Genomic DNA, 19,618 nt, shown 5'->3' with positions numbered 1-19,618 from the left:
TATTCTTCCTTCAACACCTGGCTTATTTCACTCAGCATAATGCTTTCCAGTTCCATCCACGCTGTTGCAAAAGGTAGGAGCTCCTTCTTTCTTTCTGCGGCATAGAATTCCATTGTGTATAGGCACCATAGTTTTTTGATCCATTCATTTACTGACAGGCACCTAGGATGCTTCCAACTCTTGGCTATTGTAAATTGTGCTGCTATGAACATTGGGGTGCATAGGTTCTTTGGGATTGGTGTTTTAGGGTTCTTAGGATACAATCCCAGCAGTGGAATTGCTGGGTCAAAAGGCAGGTCAAATTTTACTTTTCTGGGAGAATTTCATACTGTTTTCCATAATGGTTGTACCAGTCTGCAATCCACCCAACAGTGGACCAGAGTCCCCTTTTCCCTACACTCTCTCCAACATTTGTTGTTTATTGCTTTGTTTATGATAGCCATTCTCACCAGTATAAAGTGGTATCTCATTGTGGTTTTAATTTGCATCTCTCTGACAGCAATCCAGATTGAGCATCTCTTCATGTCTCTCTGGATCCTCTGTATGTCCTCCTTGGAGAAGTGTCTGTTCAAGTCCTTTCCCCATTTTTAAATTGGGTTAGTTGTCTTCTTAGAGTGAAGTCGTGTGAGTTCTTTGCATATTTTGGAGATTAAACCTTTGTCTGAGGTATCATTGGCAAATATGTTTTCCCATACAGTTGGTTGTCTTTTTATTTTAATGCTGTTTTCTTTAGCCATGCAGAAGCTTTTTATTTTGATGAGACTCCATTTGTTTATTCTTTCCTTTAAATTACTTGCTCTAAGGGACATATCAGTAAAAATGTTGCTGCATGAAATATCTGATAATTTCCTGCCAATGTTCTCCTCTAGGACTTTAATGGTGTCACAGCTTATATTTAAGTCTCTTATCCACCTTGAATTTATTTTGGGGTATGGTGTAAGTTGGTGCTCGAATTTCATTCTTTTGCATGTAGCTGTCCAGTTCTCCCAACACCATTTGTTGAAGAGGCTATCTTTACCCCATTTTATGTTACTGCCCCTTTTGTCGAATATTAATTGACTGTAGAGAGTTGGGTTTATTTCTGGGCTCTCTGTTTTATTCCATTGGTCTATGTGCCTGTTTTTGTGCCAGTACCAGGCTGTTTTGATTACAGTGGCCTTGAAATACAGTTTGATATCAGGTATTGTGATCCCTCCTACTTTGTTTTTTTTTCTCAAACTTGCAGCTGCTGTTCAGGGTCTTTTATGGTTTCATATAAATTTTTGAAGTGTTTGTTGTATGTCTGTGAAATATGCCATTGCTATTGTAATAGGTATTGCATTGAATCTGTAAATTGCTTTGGGTAGTATGGACATTTTGATGATGTTAATTCTTCCAATCCATGAACACGGTATATGTTTCCATTTGTTTGTGTCTTCCTTGATTTCTTTCTTCAGTGTTGTGTAGTTTTCTGCATACAGATCTTTTACCTCCTTGGTTAGGTTTATTCCCAGGTATTTTATTTTTGTTTTTGCTATATCTAATGGGATTTTTTCTTGATTTCTGCTTCTGCTGTTTCATTGTTCATATACAAAAATGCCTTTGATTTCTGGATATTGACTTTGTAACCCGCTGTTATGCCAAATTCATTTATTAGTTCGAGCAGTTTCTTGGTAGAGGCTATAGGATTTTCCATGTACACTATCATGTCATCTGCAAACAATGCCAGTCTTGTTTCCTCATTTCCCATTTGAATGCCTTTTATTTCCTTTTCTTGCCTGATAGCTGAGGCTAAAACTTCCAATACTATATTAAATAGAAGTGGTGAAAGTGGACAACCTTGTCTTGTTCCTGATCTTAGTGGAAAAGCTTTTAGTTTTTGTCCATTGAGAATGATGTTGGCTGTAGGTCTTTCATATATGGCCTTTATTATATTGAGGAATGCTCCCTCTATTCCCATTTTTCTGACTACCTTTATCATAAATGGGTGCTGTACCTTATAAAAAGCTTTTTCCACATCTATTGATATGACCATGTGGTTTTTGTCTTTGCTTTTGTTTATGTGATGTATTACATTTACTTATTTGTGAATATTAAACCATCCTTGCATCCCTGGGATGAATCCCACTTGGTCGTGGTGTATGATCTCTTTGATGTATTGTGGATGCGATTTGCCAATATTTTGTTGAGGATTTTAGTGTCTATGTTCATCAGCAATATTGCCCTGAAGTTTTCTTTCTTTGTTGTGTCTCTGTCTATCTTTGGAATTAGGATGATGCTGGCTTCATAAAAAGAGTTTGGGAGTTTCCCATCATTTTGGATTTTTTGGAATAGTCTATGAAGAATAGGGGTTAGCTCTTCATTAAATGCTTTGTAGAATTCTCCTGTGAAATCATCTGTCCAGGGCTTTTGTGTGATTGGAGATTTTTGATTACTGCTTCAATTTCATCTGCTGTTATTGGTCTGTTCAGGCTTTCTACTTCTTCTTCATTGAGTTTTGAAAGATTATATTTTTCTAGAAATGTGCCCATCTCACCTAGGTTTTCAAATGTCTTGGCATATAGTTCTTCATAGTAATTTCTTACAATCCCATCTATTTCTGTGGTATCAGTTGTAATCTCTCCTCTTTCATTTCTGATTGTGTTTATTTGAGTCTTCTCTCTTCTTTTTTCAATGAGCCTACTTAAAGGCTTGTCTATTTTGTTTATCTTTTTTAAAAAAAACAACTCTTGGATTCATTGATCCTTAGAATTGTGCTTTTAGTCTCTATGTCATTTAATTCTGCTCTGATCTTGGTTATTTCCTTCCTTCTACTTGCTCCGGGCTGTCTTTTTTGTTTTTCTTTGAGTTTTTGCAGGCGTCGGGTTAGGTTGTTTGTTTGAAATGTTTCTATCTTCTTTAGGTAGGCCTGTACTGCTATGAACTTCCCTCTCAGGACTGCCTTCACCATGTCCCATAAGTTTTGGGTTGTTGTGAGTTCATTTTCATTTGTTTCCAGAAACTTTTTGATTTCTTCCCTAATTTCAATCTTGACCCATTCCTTGTTTAATAGCATACCATTCAGTCTCCATGATTTTGGGTGTTCGGGGTTTTTTTCTTTGGGGTTAGATTCTAATGTCAGTCCCTTGTGGTCAGAGAAAATGCTTGGTATGATTTCAATTTTCCTGAATTTGTTGAGTCTTGTTTTGTGTCCTATCATGTGGTCTATCTTTGAAAATGTCCCATGTGCATTTGAAAAGAATGTGTATTTAGCTTCTTTGGGATGAAGGGCTCTATATACATCAGTCAAGTCCATTTCATCTAGGGTGTTGTTTAGTGCAGCTCTATCTTTGTTGATATTTTGTTTGGAAGATCTGTCCATTTTTGACAGAGAGGTGTTAAAATCCCCTACTATAATTGTGTTGCTGTCAATATCTTTCTTGAAGTCATCTAGGATTTTCTTTATATATTTGGGTGCTCCTATGCTGGGTGCATATATATTTACTATGTTAATGTTTTCTTGGTGGAAACATTCTTCCCTTGAGTATTATGAAGTGACCTTCATGGTCTCTCTTTATGGCCCTTTTTTTTGAAGTCTATTTTGTCTGATACTAGAATTGCTAACCCGGCTTTTTTTTTTCTTGTCTGTTTTCTTGGAAAATTTGTTTCAAGCCTTTCACTTTTAGTCTGTGATGGTCTTTTGTCCTGAGATGGGTCTCCTGTAGGCAGCATATGTGTGGGTCATGCTTTCTTATTCATTCAACTATTCTATGTCTTTTGATTGGAGCATTTATTCCATTTACATTTAAGGTTATTATTGATAGGTACTTATTCATTGCCATTTTTGTACCACAGTTCCTCTCTATCTCTCTCTTTTCCTTTATTTCCTTAAAGCAGTCATTTTAGTAATTCCTGTAGAGCTCGTTTGGTGGAGGCATATTCTTTTAGACTTCTTTTGTCTTGGAAGCTCTTTATTTGGCCTTCTATCTTGATTGAGAGCCTTGCTAGGTAAAGTAGCCTTGGTTGTAGGCCTCTGGTTCTCATTACTTGGGATATTTCTTGCCATTCTCTTCTTGCTAGGAGTGCTTCCATTGAGAAGTCAGTAGCTAACCATATTGGGGCTCCCTTGTATGTTACTTCCTATTTTTCCCTTGCTGCCTTTAAGATTATCTCTTTGTCTTGAAATTTTGCCATTTTAATGATGATCTGTCTTGAAATGGGCTTCTTTGGGTTCCTGGATCACTCTCTGTGATTCCTGGATTCATGTAACTTTTTCTCTCATCAAATTAGGAAAATTTTCCATCATTACTCTTTTAAAAAATATATATTTTATTTATTTATCTTTAGAGGGGAAGGGAAGAGGGAGAGAAATATCAATGTATGGTTGCCTCTGGTGTGTCCCCTGCCGGGAACTGCCCTGCAACCCAGGCATGTGCCCTGACTGGGAATTGAACCACAATACTCTGGTTCGCAGGCCCTTGCTCAATCCACTGAGCTACACCAGCCAGGGCTGTCCGTCATTACTCTTTCAAATAGGTTTTCTATCCCTTGTTCTTCTTCTTCTCCTTCTGGTAGTCCTATTATTTGGATATTATTACATTTCTTATTGTCTTACATTTCTCTTAATCCCTCTTCATTCTTTTTGAGCCTCTTTTTCCTTTCTTGCTCTTTCTGGGAGATTCTTTCTACCCTGTCCTCCAACTCACTGATCTGATCTTCTGCCTCATTGATCCTGCTTTTCATTCCTTCTAATGTGTTCTTCAGTTTCGAAATTGTATTTTTCATTTCCTCTTGGCCTTTGCTGATTGTTTCTATTTCCTTTTTCATGTTGATATATTTTGCGGAGAGCTCCTTGTAGCTTCCCTCTAGTTTCTGGTAGCTCCCCTCTAGTTTCTGGTAGCTCATTGTGAGCTCTTTGAATTTCCTGATAACTAGTGCTTTGAATTCAATATCTGATAGCTGACTTGCCTCTCTTTCATCTAACATTATTTCTGAGTCTTCCACCTTTTCTTTCATTTGGGCCTTGTTTCTTTGTCTTGCCATTGCTTATGAGACTCTTCTTGTTAGCCTCAGCTTCTTAAATTGACCTGTTCTGACTCTCTGGGTTTATGGTGTGAATTTCTGTGGTAGAATACCTGTGAAATTCAGTGGTCAAGTCTCTTGCATGTATCTTGATATTCTCCGCTTCTACCTACTGCTTTCTTTGTGTGTGTGTGATCAGTTGGAGGGGGAGGGAAAATGGTTTATGACAGCAGGAGAGTACTTTATGATATTTACAGTCACAGCCGGTAGAGGAGAGATAGAAGATCTTTAGGCTATATATAGTGTTAACTGTAATCTTCAACCCAATTTGCCACTTTTAAGAAAGCATAGACCAAAGATAAGTCTCTTGTTGGGGTGGGAAGTCTTGTGAGTTGTATCTAAAAAGCAGTGAGGTAGCGGGTGGTCAGATTTTGAGATAAGGTTAGAGTAAAGAATAGAAAATAGGCGTAGCGTGTGAGCAAGTAGAGTTAATCACTACAGTGATAGAATTCAGGAACCTGTAAAGTGGGGTAAGACTCGAGAAATGTGTTGTGAAGTATTTACAGTGGTATAGAAAGCAACAAACAAACAAACAAACAAACACAAAAAAAGGGCAGGAGATGTGAGGAAAAAGCAATAAGTTTGGGATGAAAGGAATAAGGACTAAAACAGGAAAAAAGAAAGGAGAGGAACAAAGTACTGAAAGCTACAGCAACAATAAAATTTAAAAAATATACGGTTACTGAAAACAAAGTTTTAAAAAAAGTTTTTAAAAAGTTTTAAAAAACCCTCCCTTTTTAGTTTCAAACTGTCCAATTCGGTTTTTCTGTTTTCAGCAGGACCCCTCTGTAGGCTGGGTTGTAGGCCCAGGCACACACCCACGTGCCAACCAGGCTACCGGACTGGGGTGCAGGCGCCTGCCCACCCGACAGGCTGCCTGGGTCCCATGGAATCTGGTACTGGTCCTTCCCAGTCCTGTGGCTGGGTGAGAAGCAGGGCAAACTGCCTTAGCAGCAGAACACCTCAGTCTACTTTTCAATAAAAACTTCTCCAGAAAGCCTGCCTCTCAGCCCAGCCCAATCCCCAACTAGACGGGTTAGGACAATGCTCCTCTCAAATTTCCTGGGCTGGCAGGCTGGTGGGCTGGCGACCACAGAAATCCCAACTGAACACAGCCCCCTGTCCTTACCACCCTCCCTGCATACCTAGGCAGACAGGTCTCTGCCACCCAGCCCCGCCTATATGGGGAGGGAGGGAGCCAGCTCTCTTCCAAGGACCCTGCAGCCGGCCCAAGGCTCCACTGGGTACTGGGCTCCCGATGAGTCCTCCGTGGCAGACACCCTGGATGCAGGCCGCAAATGGAAGCCTCTACACCCCTAACATGGCGGCAGCCACGGCTCCGGGGCAGTTATGCACCGGCGGAAGGCTGCCAGCCCGGCCACCTCCATCTTTACTCACATCCCTGAGACCCCACCGACCTGTAGCTGTCTGGTCCATCACTATCTCTGGTCTCTAATTTTCATAAATGCTGGTGAATTGTTGGTTGGAGAATTGATTGCGCTGTTCCTCAGTAGATCTGCCAGGATTTTCTCCCAGGGGTAGGAGAACTGGAGTTGCTCCATCCTACTATTTTCCTGAAGGGAATTGTTTTAATGATAGTAGTGTTTTAGGATGGACTCAGTGATGGTATTTAGTATTTACATTTAGTATTACAACTGCTAGTTGCTTTATCAGCATATATTAAATTGTTAATGTACCTTTCATGTGACCCAAAATATTTAAGAACTTATCCAAGGAGAGACTAACACAAATGGAAATATATTTTAAAATAATGCCACATTTATATAACATTGCTTAACACAATATTTTTGGTTTAGAAACAATTTCAGTCATTACATTATGAACTAAGCAAATCACAGTATATTCACAGAAGGGAATTCCATGAAAGTAAACTTTTGATGAAAGAAAGTGAATGGGGTGTTAGCCAGAGGGAAAGGGTGGTAAGGGGTAGGTGAAGGCAGGCAAAGGGGAGAAAATGGGTACAAAAAAGACTGTGCACTGGTTTTAATATGTTGACACCATGGTACACGATTGCTGTCAAGGCTGTATTATGCACACTAAAACACTGTATCTGTGTGTGAGAGAGAGATTAAAACACCATATCTCCAAATGTCTTCATAGAGAGCTACCAATGACTTACTTAATAACTAAGTGGGAGTACAGTAAAAGACCAAGTCATTACCAGGGTAGTAACTTTAGAAGCACACATTTTGCTATTTCACATATGACTTTATTCATCCTTCTCCCCCACATGGAGTTAAGAACAGGCCAATATAGCTCAGAAGCAGTACTAGTATTGTGGCCTAAGAAATCATTAGTTTTATCTCAGTCCATCTGCTTCCTTCCAAGTATTCTCAGGAAGAAAGCTAGGTTGTACTGTGACTTTAACTTTAAACACAGGATAATCAACAAATACTCCCCCTGACCTTCTCTTTATTTAAGATTACCAGATGTTGTCCTCAATATTTTTTAATTCTTCATATTGATTTTTAGATTTATATAAACAATGTGGGTATGTAATGTATCATTTTGAAGAGCATATCTTCCTACTATTAAAAAAATAAACTACTTCACATACTAGCACATCTTTTAAAGTACAAAAAAAACACAATAGAAAACTAGCCAATGAGAAATAACAATATGGGGGAACTATTTGAATATGTGCAACAAAACATTGTATTTTTATTATGATTTAAATAGGAGCTATGTACAGGAGCTAGAACATTCATACAAAAACACAAAATTTTACATGTAAAAATAGTTTCATAAAAACTCATGCTTATTGAAAATCAAAGAAATACACATTTAAATAAAGAAGCACTATATTGCTCAAATTTTAAAAATGTATTTAATATATGAATATTCTAAATTGTATCAGATGGAAGAAACTCTCATACAGTCAATACAAGTGTAGATTGTCATAGATAATGATAGTAACTGTCATAATTAAAAGTATGCTTTAAACTGTGTAATATTTCTATTTCTATTACTTTATTTATTCCATAGTTAGAAATGTTAAACATAATATATGTCAAATTATTATCTAAAGTCATGAGAAATCTTAAATAGCAAGTATTAGATATTTTAAATGCTTTCTTTCTTTCTTTTTTATTTCATAGGCATTGGCCCCTGTACACTCTGATGTGTATGTGTCTCTCTCTCTGTATACATATAAAGTTGTACTAATTAGAATAATTAGTATATAGGTAGTTACAATCATTTTTATATTACAGAAAAACAAATAGTTTTTAAAAAGAAAGTTAAATTATATGCTGAAATTATAGGTGCTAGAATCAAAAGGACATCCAGAATTCATAAAACAACAAAACTCTTGCTTTTGGATATCCCAAATGCCTTCATTTTTTTATATAAGACAAAATTTAATATAATTCTAAAAATTGTTTTAATGAAGAATTTAGAAAAATGCTCATGACATATCAGATAACTTTAAATATCCTACTTAAGTAAACAGTAAAGTACAATATATAAATTTAATCCTACTCACGTATTTATATTCAGAAATATATCAAAATATTTTTGTTGTTTAACCCTGGATATCCAGCATGTTTGGCCTTAAATGCTATCATTTTAATAAAACTCATGATAAGATTAGATATTATATAAATATGAAATATTATTGAATTTGAATTAAACAATGTATACAATGAATAAAAGATCAAATGCCAACTACTATCTGAATCAGAGAAAATATTACCAAATTATTTCAACAGTGAATAGCAGAACAGTGAATATTTTGCTGTTTGGGTTAAACATTTGTTTAAATATGATGACCTTGTTTCATTAACATCATTACTACACGTGAACAGTGTGATTATTTTCACAAATATTGTAGAATCACACACATTATAAATCTCACAACAGGACACAGTAATGTTGCAGAAAGTCTTTCTAAAGTGAACATTATTTTTCCCAATAGACTACAAGCAGACAAATGAGTATATTATGAATAAACATGGCTTCTGTAGAACAGCAGTGATGTTAATTTAGTATAGTTTAAGAATTTTATCTCTTGAGGAAATTTCTGAGAAAAAACAAGCAGTATTTTACTGGAAAGGAATGCACAGTCCAAAAACTGGGATAAATATTTTAGCATTACAGTAAGGAATGTATTATTTGCCAGTGTTTAACCTAAATAGGTACTTGTGAAGCTTTGTTAATATAAAACATTTATTGAATTATACAACTATTCTTTTAAGTTTCATAAAATGTGATTAGCATGTGGATTTTCATAGAAACTTTACTTTGTAGAATGTATATGCCAGTAAAAACATAAACTGCAGTGGTTAGAATTTCTAAAACTATGCAAGAAAGTAATTTAAAGGACAAAGTGTGTTCTTTCCCTATCTTTTGCAAATGTATTAAGTGTGCATTATGTTAAAGAGAGATCATTCTATAAGAGAACATAAAATTAATTAAAATACTAATAAAAATATAAACATTTAGTAAGGGTTATTTTAGGTAGAGTGAAAAACAACAATGGATTATAAGATAAAATAATAAATGATCAATAGAGATAAATAAATAAATGGTGAAGGACATTGCCTCTTTTGTTTATTTACTTTTTATTTTAAGTATATTCTATTGATTTTGCTATTACAGGTTTCCTATTCTTTTTCTCCCCTTTACCTCCCCTCCTCCTTGCACTCCACACCCTCCAGCATCCACACCCTTATTTCATATCCATGAACTAAGTGTCCATGTTACTTATATGTACAACTGTACCTATATGTTCCTTGACTTCTCTGTTTCCTATGCCATTCTTAACCTCTCCCCATCTATGTTATGCCTACCCATTATGCTTCTTATTTCCTATAACTTTCCCCCCACATTCTTCCCTTCCACCTGAGCATTGAAAACCCTCCATTTGATTTCCATTCCCTTGGTTCTGTTCCTGTTCTGGTTTTTTGCTTAGTTTGTTCTTGTTTTTGTTTTGTAGGATCAGTTGTTGATAGTTGTGACTTTATTGTCATTTTACTCTTCATAGGTTTTGCTCATATTATTTGTCTTAGATAAGTCCCTTAATCACTTCATATAATAAGGTCTTGGTGATGAAAACTTCTTTAATTTGATCTTATCTGGGAAGTACTTGATCTGATCTTCCATTCTAAACGATACTTTTGGTGGATAGAATAATCATGGATGTAGGTCCTTGCCTTTCATGACTTTCAATAGTTCTTCCTAGCCCTTGCTTTCCTGTAAGGTTTCTTTTGAGAAATCAGATGATACTGTTATGGAAATTCCTTTGTAGGTAACTGCCTCCTTTTCTCTTGCTGCTTTTTAGATTCTCTTTTTATCTTTCATCTGTGGTAATGTAATTATGATGTGACTTGGTGTGTGCTTCCTTGGTTTCAATTTTTTTTTGGACTCTTTGAGCTTCCTGGACTTTCTGGAAGTCTGTTTCCTTTGCCAGATTAGGGGAGTTCTTCATCATGTTTTCAAATAAGTATTCAATTTATTGCTCTTTTTATTCTCCTTGTGGCTCCCTATGATTCAGATGGTGGAATATTTAAAGTTGTCCTGGAGGTTCCTAAGCCTCTCCTGATTTTTTTGAATTCTTGTTTCTTCATTCTGTTCTGGTTGAATGTTTATTTCTTCCTTCGGCTCCAAACTGTTGATTTGAGTTTTTGTTTCCTTCCCATTACTCTTGGTTCCCTGTACATTTTTCTTTTTTTAAATATGTTTTTAAACTTTTTATTTATTTATTTAGAGAGAGGGGAAGGGAGGGAGAAAGAGAGGGAGAGAAACATCAATGTATGGTTGCCTCTCACGTGGCCCACACTGGGGACCTGGCCTGCAACCCAGGCACGTGCCCTGACTGGGAATCAAACTAGCGACTCTTTGGTTCACAGCTCGAGCTCAATCCACTGAGCTACACCAGCCAGGGTGCGTTTTTCTTTATTTCACTTTTCATAGCCTTCAGTTTTATGCCTATTTTGTGATCATACTCAACCATTTCTGTGAGCATCCTGATTACCAGTGTTTTGAACTCTACTCCTGATATGTTGGCTATCTTGCTCATTGTATTCTTTCTGGAGCTTTGATCTGCTCATTTGGGCCATTTTTTTGTCTGTTACTTAGTAAGGGGGGAGCCTTAGGTATTCACCAAGTCAGGGCAACCTATGTTGCTGCATTGTGATGCTGTATGTGGGGAGGGGAAGTCTGAGAGGGAATAATGCTGAATAATGCCACTTGCTGAGCTCTTGGCCAGCTTTCAGTCACTTGCTCTGCTTCCCAAAAGCAAGCTGGGCTCTTCTGGAGCTAATTCCCAGGTAGATGATTTTGTATACATTCTAGGACCCTATCAGTCTCTCCAATGAACTCTATTGGGAGGCTGGGAATTTCTTCCACAGCCTCAACCACCACAGGTTTTTTCAGTCAGAGGTTTTGAGGCTTTATTTTCCTGCACTGGAATCCTGGGTTGTTCAGTCTGTCCTGCCCCTCTGTTATTCCTCCAGGTTTATTCACATGCAAATTTGGGCCCACATGCTCTGCAAGTCACCACCTTGCCCAGTCTGCCAGCTGCCACCTTTCCCACCACAGTCCTCCAGCTGCTGCCTAGCCATGAGCCCTCTCTACCTTGGCTGCCCATCTCCATACTTCCTACTGGCCTAGATGAATGTTTCCATTTGATTGATTGGTTGTCAGACTGCCATACCATTCAATTTTCTGCCAGGCCTGGTTATTTTTGTTTTTAAATTTGTCATTGTCCATCTTTTGGTTGTACCAGGAGGCAAAGTGTATCTACCTATGCCTCCATCTTGGCCAGAAGTCTGGTATTTTGTTCTGAGGTGGTTCTCTTGTAGGCAGCATATGTGTGGGTCATGCTTTCCTATCCATTAAGCCACTCTATGTCTTTTGATTGAGACATTTAATCCATATACATTTATGGTTATTATTGATAGGTACTTACTCATTGCAATGATACTCACCTCATAGTTCTGTTTCTCTCTCTTTCTTGTTTTTTCTTTTCTTAAAGCAGTCCCGTTAGCATATCTTGCAGTGTTGGTTTGGTGGAGGTATATTCTTCCAGACACCTTTTCCTGGGAAAGTACTTATTTCACCTCTTATTTTAATTGAGAGTCTTACTGGGTAGAGTAGTCTTAGTTAGAGGCCTTTGGTTTTCATTACTTGATATATTTCTTGACATTTCCTTCTGTCTTATAGTGTTTCCATTGAGTAGTTAGCTGCTAGCCTTATCAGGGCTCCCTTGTAAGTAACTTCCTGTTTCTCCCTTGCTGCCTTTAAAATTCTTCTTTGTCTTTGAATTTTGCCATTTTAATTGTGATGTGTTTTAGACTGGGCCTCTTATGTGTCTCCTGATTGGGACCCTCTGTGCTTCTTGGATTTGTGTGACTTTTTCTATCACCATTTAGGGAAGTTTTCCATCATCACTTTTTCATATAGTCTTTCTATCCCTTAATGTTTTTTTCTTCTTCTACCAGAGTCTTTATTATATGAATATTATTACCTTTCATGTTGTTCTGCAGTTCCCTTCAATCTTTTTTTGTCTTCTTTCTTTTTCTTGCTCTTTATGGGAGTTTATTTCTACCATGACCTCCAGCTCACTGATTCACTCCACTGCTTAATCTAGCCTGCTTTTGATTCCTTCTAGTGTGTTCTTCAATTCAGAAATTATATTCTTCATTTTCTCTTGGCTCTTGTTGATAGTTTCTATTTCCTTTTTCATGTTGATATAGTTTGCCCTAAGTTCCTCATACTTTCCCTGTAGTTTTTGATAATTATCAGTGAGCAACTTGAGCTTCCTCAGAACCATTGTTTTGAGCTCAATATATAATTATTTCAATAATTTCCTTGAAAAATATGAGAAAGTTTATCATTTGGATAAATATAGTTATTTTTCCCATGAACCACTATGAAGGATCTATAATTTCTTCTATTAGCAATTTAACAAGTTAGTAAACCATTTCATGGATGCTGACAGAAGTCAGAAAACTCCTTGATTAAAGAAAAAGAACACAATTGCTATCAGAAATAGAAGTATTAAATACAGTTTTTGTATTTTTTGGTGCCAGTTTCTGGAGCCTCACTTCCTATGTAGTGACATGAAGAGGCTGAGGTGAAAGTGACTACTGCACACTCAGTAAGTCATGGCACTGTGGGGGGGAGCCCTAATCTAAGGGAACACAGCATTTTCACACTGAACAGTAAGTATGCCTTCCTTTCATGTTGGAGGTAGATGTTACCTCCATCTTCCAAGCAGTATACTATAAAAATATCCTTATAATTCACAGTAATAATCAGTACCTCTAACTATCAAGAGTACTAACTCATGAAATATTGCTTACTAACTTCTATAAGTTTAAAAATATTAATAATAAGATTTCTTATCATGCAATGAAATTCATTAGGTGTGAGACTACCATTTAGGGGAGATCATTACAATTTGAGCAAAATATACATATTTGTTCTGATTTAATTGTATTCAAAATGGAATATTATATTTATATTTAATAAGTAAATATATTTTATATTTTACATATATGTGCACTGTGAATATAATAACATTTTATAAGATATATATGTTAGAAAGTTTTCAGTATAAATAAAATACTAAGCTGATCATCAGTTTGGGTGTGAGAATACATTAAATATTGACCAGCTCAAATATTAGCTAAGAATGTGCCCTTTGACAAATCACAGTATACAACTGTGTTTTATTTTATTTGCCTCTACAACATGAAAAACGGATTAGACAATATCTAAAGATCTTTTAACATCAAAGAGGTAATTAAAACTATAAAGTATGGTTAAAGTTTACAAAGAGTTTGCTGTTTTCCCCTAATATAATCTGCTTTATTTCAAGTCAGTAAGAATATATTTTGTATATATGTCTCTCTGTATATATCTATATATCTACATATTTATATATCTATCTGTATCTGTATATATATATACATATATATATATACATCATCTATTTGTGCTATATATACATGCTATATATTTATATATAGGTAAGTATATATGATATTATGGATATGTCAAGGAAAAATATGAGTACTTTCACAATAAATTTAATATATGGAGAAACAAAGCTGCCATATAATTGTGCAAGTTGTACATTATATGAAGCCAGACTGTGATATAAATTAGATTCTTTATATTTGTATAGCATGTGTGTATATATATATGTATGTATGTATGTATATATATATATATATATTTGCATTATATAACCTCAATAATTTTATAAACCAGTCTACATCAGCTTTCTGCTGCTGTATAACAAATTACTGTAAACTTAGCAGCTTAAAGCAACATGTTTATTGTCTCATACTTCCTGGCTCAGAAGTCCAGGCTTGGCCAAGGTGAGTCCTCTACCTCAGGGTTAATTAGAAGGCTGTAGTCAAGATACTACCTGGACAGTGGTTCCACCAAAATTTCAACTGAGAAAAAAATCTTCTTTCACGCTCCATCAGTTCCTTAGCAAAAACCATTTCATTGCGTTTGTAGAACTGAGGTCTCCTTTTCTTTTCAGACTGTTAACTGTGGTTCACTCCCAGTTCCAAGAGGCCACCACAGTTCATTGCCATTTTGTATCTCCAGAAGTCCTCTTACAACAGGGAATTTACTTCTTAAGCTGGCAAAGAGAAGCATTATACTTTGGGAGTCATAAAACATATCCACAGGAGTGACATTCAATCAATTTACACATAAACTTTATCCTAATCAATTAGTGACTTTCTCCATTTCATATTGGTAAGGAGGAACTCCCAGGTTCGACCCATAGTCAATGGGATAGACACAAAACTGTGGCACCTAGAAAGTAAGAATTACTGAGAGTAGGAGTCAACCTAGAGACTGCCCAAAACACAACCCTAAAAAGGAAACAACTGCAATTATAGAAAATGTGTATATGTTATTTATATTGAGAGTCTATGGCACAAAATCCTTAACTATATAATATATAGACACTATAATAAATAAATCATTAATTAATATGTTGATATAATATTATTGATATTAGTTTCAAATAAATTTTAATACACATAATTGTATATATTCATTACATACAAGAAGGCCTGGCATAAAAATTCTGAGAGAAGAACATACAAAATGAAACCAATCTTTTCTTCGAGTTGTGAAAATAAAATGAGGTGGCACATACAACTAGGTTGTTAAATTGAGATGATTACTGAATATATAAACAGAAAGTCAGTAATATGACAAGAATCATTAAGCTTTCCCTGAGAACATCAAATATTTCCATGCTCAAGATACTATTTTTGCCGCACCCATAGTATTTTCAGTTCAATTTTTAGTATTAAAAAGTACTATGATTACTGAGTTAGACAAATGTGCAAAGGTGATTCAATGTGGAAAACACACTGTTTTCAAGATCATGGATATTTACAAAATTATAAACCTTCATTGATAACTCAAACTATGTAGAAAAATTAACTCAATATAAATCATAGACTAAATTATAAAATATAATACTATACAACTTCTAGAAGAAAACAAAAGAAAAAAATATGTGTGATCATGACTCCAGTGATACAGCTTTATAACACCAAAAGCCCAGTCCATTAAAAAATCAAGTGTTATAAAAAATCATAAAAGTGGATTTTATCAAAACTAAAACAAAATCTAGGCTTAGTAAAAGTCACTATTAAAAGAAATGAAACCAAGCCACACAACATGCACAAAATGATTGAAATCACATGTCTGATAAAATACTTGTTCACAATGTATGAAGATTCTTTAAAAATAATTAATAAAAACATAGGAAAAATATCTAAACAGACCATTTATCAAAGATATATGATATTGGCAAATTAGTACCTAAAAAGATATTCAACATCACTTACCAGTTTGCAAATACAAATTCAAGCACAATGTGACACCACTCTTCATCTGTTTGAATGGCCAAAATCCAAAACATGGATAAGAGCAAAAGCTAGTGAGTAGGCAGAGCAACTAAATTCTCAGTAATAGCTGTAGGAATGCAAAATCGTGTGCACCCTTTGCAGACAGTATCTTATAAGTAGAAACATCTTCAGATGACCCAGCTATTGCACTCACGTAACTGGAGTGAGCTGAAATTATCCTCACAGAAAATTCTGTAAATCACTTTTTATAGAAACTTTATTCATAATTATGATAAACTAGAAGCAAACAAGATCTTCTTCAACAAGTAAGTGAATTAAAAATGCATCTGTACAGAGGAACGGTATTCAAAAAATAAAAGGACTGAGCTATTAATTCACAGAACCACATGAATGAATTTAAAGGCAATTTGCTAAGGAAAAGAAGCCAAATACAAAAGGCTGCATACTCTATGTTTTAATTCACATTATATAATGAATATAATTCATTATATTTTAGATAAGGTAAAATTATAGAAAGGAATTTATAAGAAAAAACATCAGAAGTTCCCAGGGATTAGGAGAGAAGTTGGTTTTCTACAAAGGCAATGCACAGGTGATTTTTAGAGTAATGAATATATAATTCTATACATTTATAAAACCCATACAACTGTCTATCATAAAAAATGTAGTTTAAAGTATAAAAATTACACTTGTAAAACAATGTAGATTAAATTATATAATATATACTGTAAAAGAGTAATCTGTCTCATATATTTATGACATGGCCTCACTGAAAAGTATTAGGGCAGAATAAACTGATCTATTTAACTTTGGAACAATGTTGATTTTACAGCAAATTCTAAGGCTAAAAGCAAACAGAATTGTAGTCTATTGGTAATTTTTTTTCCTCACATGAATACAGTTAATAAGTCTGAAGATAGTGTATGTGACTATTAATGCTTTAAAAAGGGCATGGGGGAAAAATGGGACACATGGGAGCCAGATTTCTCATTGTCAGAAAAAGACATAAGGATATAAAGGATACATGGACAACAACTGAGAAGGGGGGAAATGGGAGGGAGGGGGGAGGGTGGGGGGTGGGATGGGATGAGAGTAATAGACAGAAAACTGTACTTGAAAAATAATTAAATAAAAAAATTGGAAAAAAAAGACATAAGGAATAAGCAAGACAGGAAGACTAGACTGAACTGGGTCAAAATGAATCAAAGACTGAGACATTATGTATGCAGGTTTAGTTTAATGTACACTCAGAGAGTGTACCTTACATACAGAGATTCAGTAATAATTATATATATGTATGTATGTATATGGTTTTTACATTTAGATATATTTTCTACTTCTGTCTGTTAAGAGGGCCTAGAAACAGTGACACAGCAGCAAGAACCAAGAACCAAAATACCCAGCATTCAGATCTGGTTTCTAAATGCAATTCTGTGATAAACAGAAACTGTTTTTGGAAAATGGCTTATGCTAGGGCTGATGTACAGAAACTGCAGTACAAACCTAGATCAGGTTATCATGCCAGAGGCAAGAAATTTCTCAGTAAGCAAGGAGACGGCAAGTCAGGAGAATATAGGAACCAACCTGAAAGAGCTCTTAATATGTGCAATAAAATAAATTACTTGGTATTGAATTAACACTCAATAAGTTTAATTTTATTGCCATGAAAACTTAACACAAACTTAGAGGCTTACAACAACACAAATACCTTAGAATTCTGTAGGTTAGAAGTCCAGCAAGCAGCACACTGGCTGATATTCAAGGTCTTAGAAGGTTGTATACTTTTTAGATACTGTAGGGAGGAATCTGTTCCCTTGCCATTTCCAATTCCTACAGTCTATTCACTTAACTTGAACAGTTTCCCCTTTTCTCTGTTTTTAAAACCAGCAATGTTGCATTCTTCTGACTATTCTTCCTAACTCTTCTTTCTCTGACTATAGTCAGGAAAAAGTACTCCATTTTTAATGACTTGTGTGAGAAGAATGAACTCACCAAGATAATCCGGGATCATCACTCCGATTCAATATCCTTAACCTTAATCACATCTGCAAAATCCCTGTTGCCATGTAAAGAAACATTTACGCATTCTGGAATTAGAGTGTGGACATACTTGGGGAGCCATTATCCTGCCTATCATAAACATAAGATATAAAATGTATATCAGAATTCCATGCTGATATGAATAAATATTTAACTATAAAAATAAACAGGGGAGAGTGGACATACCTTTCTTATGAAAGAATTGCAAATAATATATGTCAATACTTCCCTCTCTAGCAGGTAGAGTTTTGCAGTGAACGCTACTTAATGACTTATTTCTGAAGAATAAAATATACATAGGGGAATGTAGTAACCATAAAGTGGAGAAACCTGTCAAACACTACTTTAGCAAAGTGGTCACATTTAACCTCACTAGTTATAACTAATATTTATATCACATGCTCCTGATATGGTATGTTGAGAAGACATTTCATTTCTGTGGAATTCTCTAGTCTAATCATGAGAGAAAAATGTGAAAAAACAAGATTGAGAGAATCTTTTTAAATATCTGACCTGTAATCATCAAAGCATTCATGCTTGTAAAAATAAGCCTGAGAATTTGTCAGAGACCAGGGCCAATGAGGAAGACCTGATAACTTCATGCTAAGTGGTATACTGGAAGGCACTGTGGTTTCTATTGAGCCACAACCTGTCTGCTAAAATAATAATAATAGCTAACAATAACTGTGTGTCAGCCATTGCTGAAGTAAACCATACATTTTCTAGTTCATTCATTATTCACAACAATCTATTATATTCTCACATTAAAAATGGGGAAATGATCAAGTTTATGAATCTAATGAATAGAAAGGTTGGGATTTTAACCAGAGCTGTTTGATTTAGGAGTAGATGCTCTTCATCATTTGGCTACCCTGTTTCGCTCAGAAACAAAGGGACTTTGTCCATATGCTTTGGAAGTGTAGCTCACTCCCAAAGCATCCCTCTTTCCTCTGTCTCCTGGTAAAGATATTTCCAAACACAGCCTCTAAGCTGTAATAATAATAATTATGTTCTATAACAGCTTTACCATAGTAATTTCCATTTTAAATGTATACAATGAAGTGACTTTTAGGATGTTAATACACTTGTACAAACATCACTGCTATCCAATTTTAGAAAATTTTCATCATCTTTGGTAGTTGCTCCACTCTGCTTATAATCACTCACTCTACCCCTTCTACCTGTAGCCTCTAGCAACAACTAATACATTTGTGTTTCTGTGGATTCTCTTGTACTGACCATTTTCTAGCATATAATAATGTGAAATGTGGTATTTTGTGAGTGGCTTTTTGAACTTAGCATAATGCTTTTAAGATTCATACATGTTGTAGTATCAGTATCGTATTCAATTGTTGTTGCCAAGTGATGTTTCAGTGGCTGGCTCCACAATTAAATATTGTTTATTAGTTCAGCATTTGGTGGACAATTGAATTGTACCCCCATTTTTAATACAGCTACTATGTAATTTATGTACAAATATTCTTATGAATATATTTTCATTTTTCTTGGTATATTGGTAGAAAATAAGTCACTGGGTTTTCTGGTAACAGTATATTCAACAATCTGATGAACTGCCAAACTATTTTTGCCAGTGTTCCTGTACCATTTTACAGCTCTACCAGCAATGTGCGAGAGTTCCAATTTATCCACATCCTCCACAATTA

Source organism: Sturnira hondurensis, unplaced genomic scaffold, assembly GCF_014824575.4.
Source record: "Sturnira hondurensis isolate 20B ecotype Veracruz unplaced genomic scaffold, ASM1482457v3 Scaffold0016433, whole genome shotgun sequence".
Taxonomy (NCBI): Eukaryota; Metazoa; Chordata; class Mammalia; order Chiroptera; family Phyllostomidae; genus Sturnira; species Sturnira hondurensis.
Note: the sequence above shows the minus strand (reverse complement) of the source record.